Raw genomic sequence first — 7,386 nt, 5'->3', positions numbered from 1 at the left:
AGAAATATAATAATCCTACCTTTGAAGAACTGACATTTTCACACTACTCATTGTACCTTTATTCAGTAATAGAAGAATATATCGAGTCCAAGTGAATGAAGAAAGTGCACATTATATTTTTAAATTGAAACCAAAGGCGCCAACATAGTTGCTTAATGTATTTGGTAATTAAAATACTGTTGCATCCTCCTATAGAGCTACTGGAAATGAGCTCAGGAGTCAAGCTGCAAGAAACAGGCTCTTTATTAACTGGGCACATGTTTTGTGGCAGCAGTCTTAACAAGGACACCAAGTGCTGCCGAACAGTGGAGGTGGCTCCCAGCCCTTCTCCCGCGCACCACAATTCGGTGACCACCCCTAGGATTACCCAAAATCCCCCTGTAAACAAACTACTGCGGCGTGCGGCACTCTGGGTTTGGACGGACAAAGAAAGACGCACTTTGCTCATTTTGAAGGTTTATTAGATCACTGGCACACAGGGAAATACTGCTCTTGGTCCGAAGACCCCTTTTTTTTTTTTCTTTTTTTGGTGCGTTTTGAAAGGAAACCTGAGGTTTTTTTTTTTTCCTTTTCTTGGCCCCGTATCCACGTTCCAATCGAGCCTGCCTAGCGCCCTCAAGTTTTCCTCCTTCCCAATGCCAAACACGGTCACCCCCTTATTTCCCCCAGAAGTGCCCCGGTGGTTGAACACGTTATTTACAATTTACCCATAATCCAACTATTTACATTAAACACATTTCCCGCTCAAACTGAAGGTAACGCAGGTCATTACACTACACATAAACACTAAAAGACCCACTCACCACAGAACACCCAACTACGTACAGACATGAACACTACTAACTTTTTACACAGAGCTACTTCGGCTCTCCTCAGTGCCGTCACAATACAGTAAAATGAGCAGTTATTTAAACCTCGAGTGTAAATGTACACCTCGCCCAGTAAGGACATTTCAGCACAATGAAAGCAAAATGAAAGCACACATACAAATGATCTCCACAGTACGGCGCCCTGGCCTTTTGCAAACAACTTGTTGTCAGTTTACAGAAAATAAAACGAATGAAAGCACTCCTTTTTAAAATTTAGCATTTGATCTAAAATGCAGGTCAATGTTAGATCAAATTCGAAATTTTAAAGAGGACTGCTTTCATTCGTTTTATTTTAAATGCGTTCATGTTTATATAAGATGTTTAAATGAAATACTTAAGCTGTACGTATCTTTTTTCCTTTTCTCACAGATCAAAATGGATCACCAGCCCACCTGGTTCCACACACTGTCCAACTCGACAGGTAAAAATTTCTCCATTCTTCATTTCCTATGATTAAAATCTTTATTCAATAAATAAATAAATCCTAAAAACTGACATGCCAATAATAAAATCGAAAAATAAAACAATAAAAATCAATAAGACCAACTAATATAAAAACTACATGACAGAACCTTTAAAACACTAAAAACATACCCCAAGGCTTAAAACCATTAATAATTAAAAGGAACTTATGCAGTAACTTCACCACTCAAGAGGGCCGGTCCCTGGCCTATTCCCAGGGTGTTACTATAACCGTTACCTACCGTTCTTGGGTGCTTCCCTTTTCACAACACGTCTCCCCTATGAACATTTTAATGGAATAGGTGAATGGTACAAATATCTTTTGTAGTACTGTCCTCTGTTTCCTACAGCAATCACATGTCTGTTGTTGCCTCCGTCCTCTGCATTGCATATATGATACCGTTACGTCCGCAAATTTAAGATAAGGCTTTAAATTGTACTCCTCAAGTGGTTTTCAAGGTATTGAAGTGGTTTGCCATCTCCCTTCTGTTTTTGAACTATTGGTAATGCCGAATTTGAATCAAGATGCCAAACACAGCTCGAAAGTATACTGGAACAGGGTTACCCGCTGTGCCACCATGCCACTATTATGTACCAAAACCATCTGAAAAACATCCTAGCACAGCACTGATACCAGTATGTCCGTAAAATAATTTAGGGTAAGGATAAAAAGTTATATAGTACGGTTACAAATAATTAGATAAGAATATGAAATCCAGTCCTGATAAAATGTTACTCTACCATCCCACACTGCCTCCTAGGAGCAGTTGTTTATAGTTTGTGTCAGAAATTCCTGCTACGAGTGTATTGCTTTGTGCATTTTCTCATAGTATGGATTTCTAAAGTTAACCAAACATTTTATATTTCTTCTGTTTAATCAAAGAAATTTCTTTAAAAGTTGAACAAAGACAATCAAAGGCATTCCAAGAAAAAAAAAAAAAAAAACGCTGAATACTTCTGCCTCCCTTTGAGTTTAGTTTTGTGACATCAATTCACAACAATGACATTTTCCATTATTTATCATGGGAAAAGTATCCCCCTATATCTTGTTTAAGTACATTCACGCTTTTTTCATCCACATCAGCATCATATAGTGAAGTTCTCCTGAATATTGGTTGATACATACATTGACTTGAGAACCCCTCCTCCTACAAGTACCAGGGCTCCAGTGACTGCTACTGGTTACCACATTCAGATACAACCCAGGGCACAAACAATGCTGACCTGCCTGCCACAGTGCAGTCTTTCACGGAGGAACACGAGGAAGAACTGTGGCCCCCCCATTCAATGATTTCTCAATAGATGGAAGACAGTCCTTTGATGCTAGTTTCCAACCCACACTATGCAGCTCTTTGTAGGAAACAGCGGATCAGGAAGTATTTTCAAGCAAGTGACAAAGCTTTCTAAATCAGTTACTATCATCCATTTTATCACTTTTCTATGCAGATTTACATCTTTTGTGTCCGTTGCAAACACAAATCTTTCACATGCCTAAAATACCAGTAAAGGAAAATTGCGATTCACTCATGAATAAATGTACTCCTAATTCACGAGGATTTAAAATGAATTTGAATTAATTTTATTTTCAGATGTAGTTAAGAACATAAAATTGCAGACGAAGAGGAAAAACATACATGATATTGCACTGGCGAGCATCTCAGACATTTGGGATTCTAGATGCTTTGGATTAACAAAGTTCCAATCTTGGTAATTGTGACATTTCCCTGTACAGACCCCTTACCCCTTGCTGTTTACCTGAATTAAAACCATGAGGGGGAATAAGGGGCTAGTTTGCAACTGAACCCCCTAGTTCGGAACAACTGTTGGGAAAACTGGCATGATGGGGAAAAACTCAGCAGAAAGGCTCTCAAACAAGAAATCCTTCCGTAAGCGATGGCAATCGGTTGGGCAAGGTGCAGCACAGTGACCTTTAGACCACTGCAGAGGGGCAACCAGTCAGGCAGTTAACTGTACCTGTTTTTTTTTTTTATGTTGTGTTTCTTGTGGATAGTTCACTACCTTCAAACTACATGGTGTTCCATATAAAAGGATGGGAATAAAACAAAAAGTGTACAGTACATTGTGTATATTGGGTCCTCCACATATGAATACAACTTGGACCAAAACTAAATGCAACCACTGCATGACATTCAATAAAAGCTTAACAACAGAGATGTCCCTTGATTTATTCATGGGTTAGGGTCTGTAAGAAACATCTGATAAAGCTGTAATGAATAAAAAATTTGCTGGAAGATTTTATTTTGTTCTCATCAACAGCCCGTCCAATGCAGGATCTCATCTTCTGGAGACTATGCTGCAAAAACCTTGTGTGAGACAGATTACACTGTGAATAGGGCACCAGACACTTGAAGGGCTTTTACAATTCATTAACCTTAAGCAATATTAAAATTGACTTTAAAATAACTAAATTAAAAAACAAGCCTGGTAAAAATGACAGGACCTTGGAGAGATAAAATTATGTGGAAAGTTCTTTATCATGTGGTCAGTTTCAGTTCACCTTACTATATACAGAAATAAATAATATTAATAATAGACACATACCTTATTTTATTCACTGGATTTGTTCTGTAAAATGGATGTAGCTATAATGAATTAAAAAAATAAGGTATGACTAAACATTTGTATTAACTTCAAGTTACATTCAAATTAAAAACTAGTTAATATGACTAAAAATGTGAAAATGTATCATCTCCAGAGACTCATACGGTGACAACTATTGTCCATAAACATTTGCAATACTGGCCATGCTATTATCGCTAACTATTGATAACCTGGTCAAAGTGGTCTTCTGGAAAGCCAGATGAATTTAATCCCTCTCATGCTCCTTCTGTTTGGGTTCATTTTGCTGCCAACTAGCAATAGCTTGCATAAATGCAGGTGACATTCACTTTCAAGAAATTTTTTAAATTAGACAAGTGAAGAAAATACATAGACTTACTCACTTTCGATATACGCCTGTCTTTTTAGGGTCGGAGCAACCGGGACCCTATCCCGGAATCACTGAAAGGCCGAAGGGGTACACTTTGGGCGGGACACCAGTCCATCGCAGAGTAGTGACACAAGTGCGGCCGCCCATGCCCGCCCGCCCGCCCGCGCACACACACACACACACACACACACACACACACACACACGGCAACTTCGTGTAACCAGTTCACCTGAATTGCAGAATTGCATTTCTATGGACTGTGGGAGGAAACCGGAGCACCCGGAGAAAACCCATGCAGATAGAGAGAACGTACAAACTCCACATACACTGAGCTGAATCCAAGCTTAACCCAAACAGCATAGGAACTGTGAGTTGGCAATGCTACCTGCTATGCTACTCTGAAGAAGATACAATTAAAAATAAACAAATTGAAAAAATGTTTGTCTTTGAAAATTCTTAATGCAAATGTTTGTAGCATGAGGTCCCAGAATGAAAGCATTTTGTATGTTTTCATTTACTCTTGCTACAGTGTAAATAAAAACATAAATCACACATGACAACGCAGACAATAAAGCACTTCTTGCAAATTAAATTTATACACATTATAGACTTCTCTTGTACTAGTATAGTTCAAAACACAATCCATGCCCAAAAAACTCCAAATTCCACAGTGGATTAGTAAAATATAACAAATCCTGTTGGCTTCCCGAGAACACCTGTCACGGTCTACGTTAGTTATTGACAACAAAAGTATAAGAACCAGAGACAAATCAGTCATTTTAGCTGGAAATCCTCTCTATAACTGTTCTCCTAGTCCTTTGGAGCACTGTCACACTTTGACCCATGCTCCAGCTAAGCGAGCCTCATTGCGAGTCTCCTGGACCTTTGGCCGAACAATCCGAACACTCCTAATGCAGCAGACCAATTCTCTAATGGGTTGGACTCCTAGGTGTAGCTGTTCCCTGAAACGTGTTACTTAAAAAGAGGCAAGAGAAGCATGTACAAAGAAAAAAAGGCTCATAAAGACAGCATCAATGAAGAAAGGTGTTATTCCAGCCCCATGCTCCACTACCATAAATCCCAGAATAATTGGCATCATGCAGCTAGAGCAGTTCATTCCCTGTACAAAAGTACACAGCAGATCAAGACAGATTTCCTCTTACAGAAGAGGATTCCAGCTCTGATATTTTTCCTTTCCTTTAAACTGTCAAGTGATATTAAAATTACTTACTGGTGCAACATGTGTTTTATGTTATGCATTTTCTTGTGTTGTCACCAGTACTGAAGATTAAAGCGGAAGCCATTGATTTAAAAGGAATCCCCATCATTAGAATGATCATCTTCCATAGGTGTATTAGGCAGGAAGGAAATATCCACTACCACTTTGTTTTGTTGTGGTCGTGTACGTAAATGATAGCATACGGAAAAAAAAGGAGAGAATATCGGAAGTCAGAATATGTAAGGATTTATATTGGGCGGCGTCACCTTCGGTCTCTAACAGAGTTCAAAGCACACCTTATACTGCCGGCCAGAAGGAAATAACAGATTTGGAATGTGGCTGGTGTCAACCCTTTAATGCTGAACAGTATGTGATGTGTCTTTGCACTCCAGGCACAAAAACTTTACTAGTCCTGCAGTCTGCCTTTGGAGTTGTTAGTCATTTTACTGACCAGAATTACTAATGTGGCTTTTTTCTAAAATCATCTTATGTACTTGGCAGTTTAGATTTTTTTTTATCCTAAGCAGGATTAGGATAAAAAAAATTAGGCGTTTTGCAAATTTAGCCTAAGTAAAAGTGAAAAGACACTTGGCTCATCAAAGCTTTAGCCATCTGTAAGCAGTAAAATTCAATGAATACACAATAATGCATCATAGCAAATACAGGACAATTATTTACAAACAAGGGAAAAAAAATGTGTTGAATAAGAACAGTCAGATCTTATGAAGTTCTGAGCACTCTGCCCACTGAATTTCAAACTGAATGACAAAAGCAAACTTTGTGAACTGTCATTCTCAAGATATTGAAAGAGGGATTAAAACTTTCTCCACCTCAACGTTGTAGCGTGCTCAAGCCAAATTCTAGTGAAGGTACTTTATCCAGCCTAGCAGATGGCCAACTGAATCAGTTCCAGCAAGTCAAAGGATTGCAAATTTCACAAGTCACATCCACAGCTACACTCAAGTGACCATGAGGCTAAAAAAGTTTTACAAAGCTCCATGTGATCTTTAATTAAAAGGCTCCTTGACTGCAAAGTTCTTCTCAAATATGTTATTTCAGTATGTTATTGGAGCACTTCAATATTGAAAATTAAAGACAATTTGTGTGTGTGAGGATGGGATTTCCAGCCTAACTTTCAATAAATATTGAAAATGTATTTTCCAGGAATCTCTCATATGAATAAATAAATCAAAAAATATAAAAGTTTCAAGAAAACAGCATTACCCTCAGGAAATTGAGAGATGCAATATGCAATTTTTCACTGAGATTTTATATTAAAATTCTGGGTCTAGAACCCTTTGACGCAAGTACTGTATTTCTATGAACTCAGGGGGTGTATTTATCTAATTTCATTATTTCAGTCAGAACCAGTGGTGTACAGCCCTGCCCGTAAATTGTTTAAACCTACGTAAAGAGAAAACCCAAATTATTATTATTGTTGTTTACCTGGTATTAGTGTTTTCCTGTCTTTCCAGGTAGATCTGAGATCTGTCCTTCCTCTGCTATTGAAAAACAAAATGAGATTTTTGTAGAACACAAAAAATCACTAGGAATGCCACGCAGAACATATTTTCAATAAAATCCATTCAACATACACAGGATAACATGTTGAATTCCGTACCCTTATATCAACAGCTGTACACAAGGCCCCAATTCCAGTAACTCACCACCGCCGCATAAAGCCCCAGGAGAAGAAAAAAAAAAAAAAAAAAAAAAAACAGGTATCGCCACCATACATCTCCATGACTAAGCACCTTAATCTCTTCCCCAATTACCACACCAACTCACAGGATGCTAAGTATAAATCAGTACAAGACAGCACAGTTTACAGTAAAATATTAGGGAGAGTTTTACTTTAGTTATCTTGATCTACCCAAATCTCTTGA

The sequence above is a fragment of the Scleropages formosus genome, chromosome 6 (genome assembly GCF_900964775.1).
Source record: "Scleropages formosus chromosome 6, fSclFor1.1, whole genome shotgun sequence".
Classification (NCBI taxonomy): Eukaryota; Metazoa; Chordata; class Actinopteri; order Osteoglossiformes; family Osteoglossidae; genus Scleropages; species Scleropages formosus.
The sequence above is the reverse complement of the archived record's forward strand: the minus strand, read 5'-3'. Positions refer to the sequence as shown.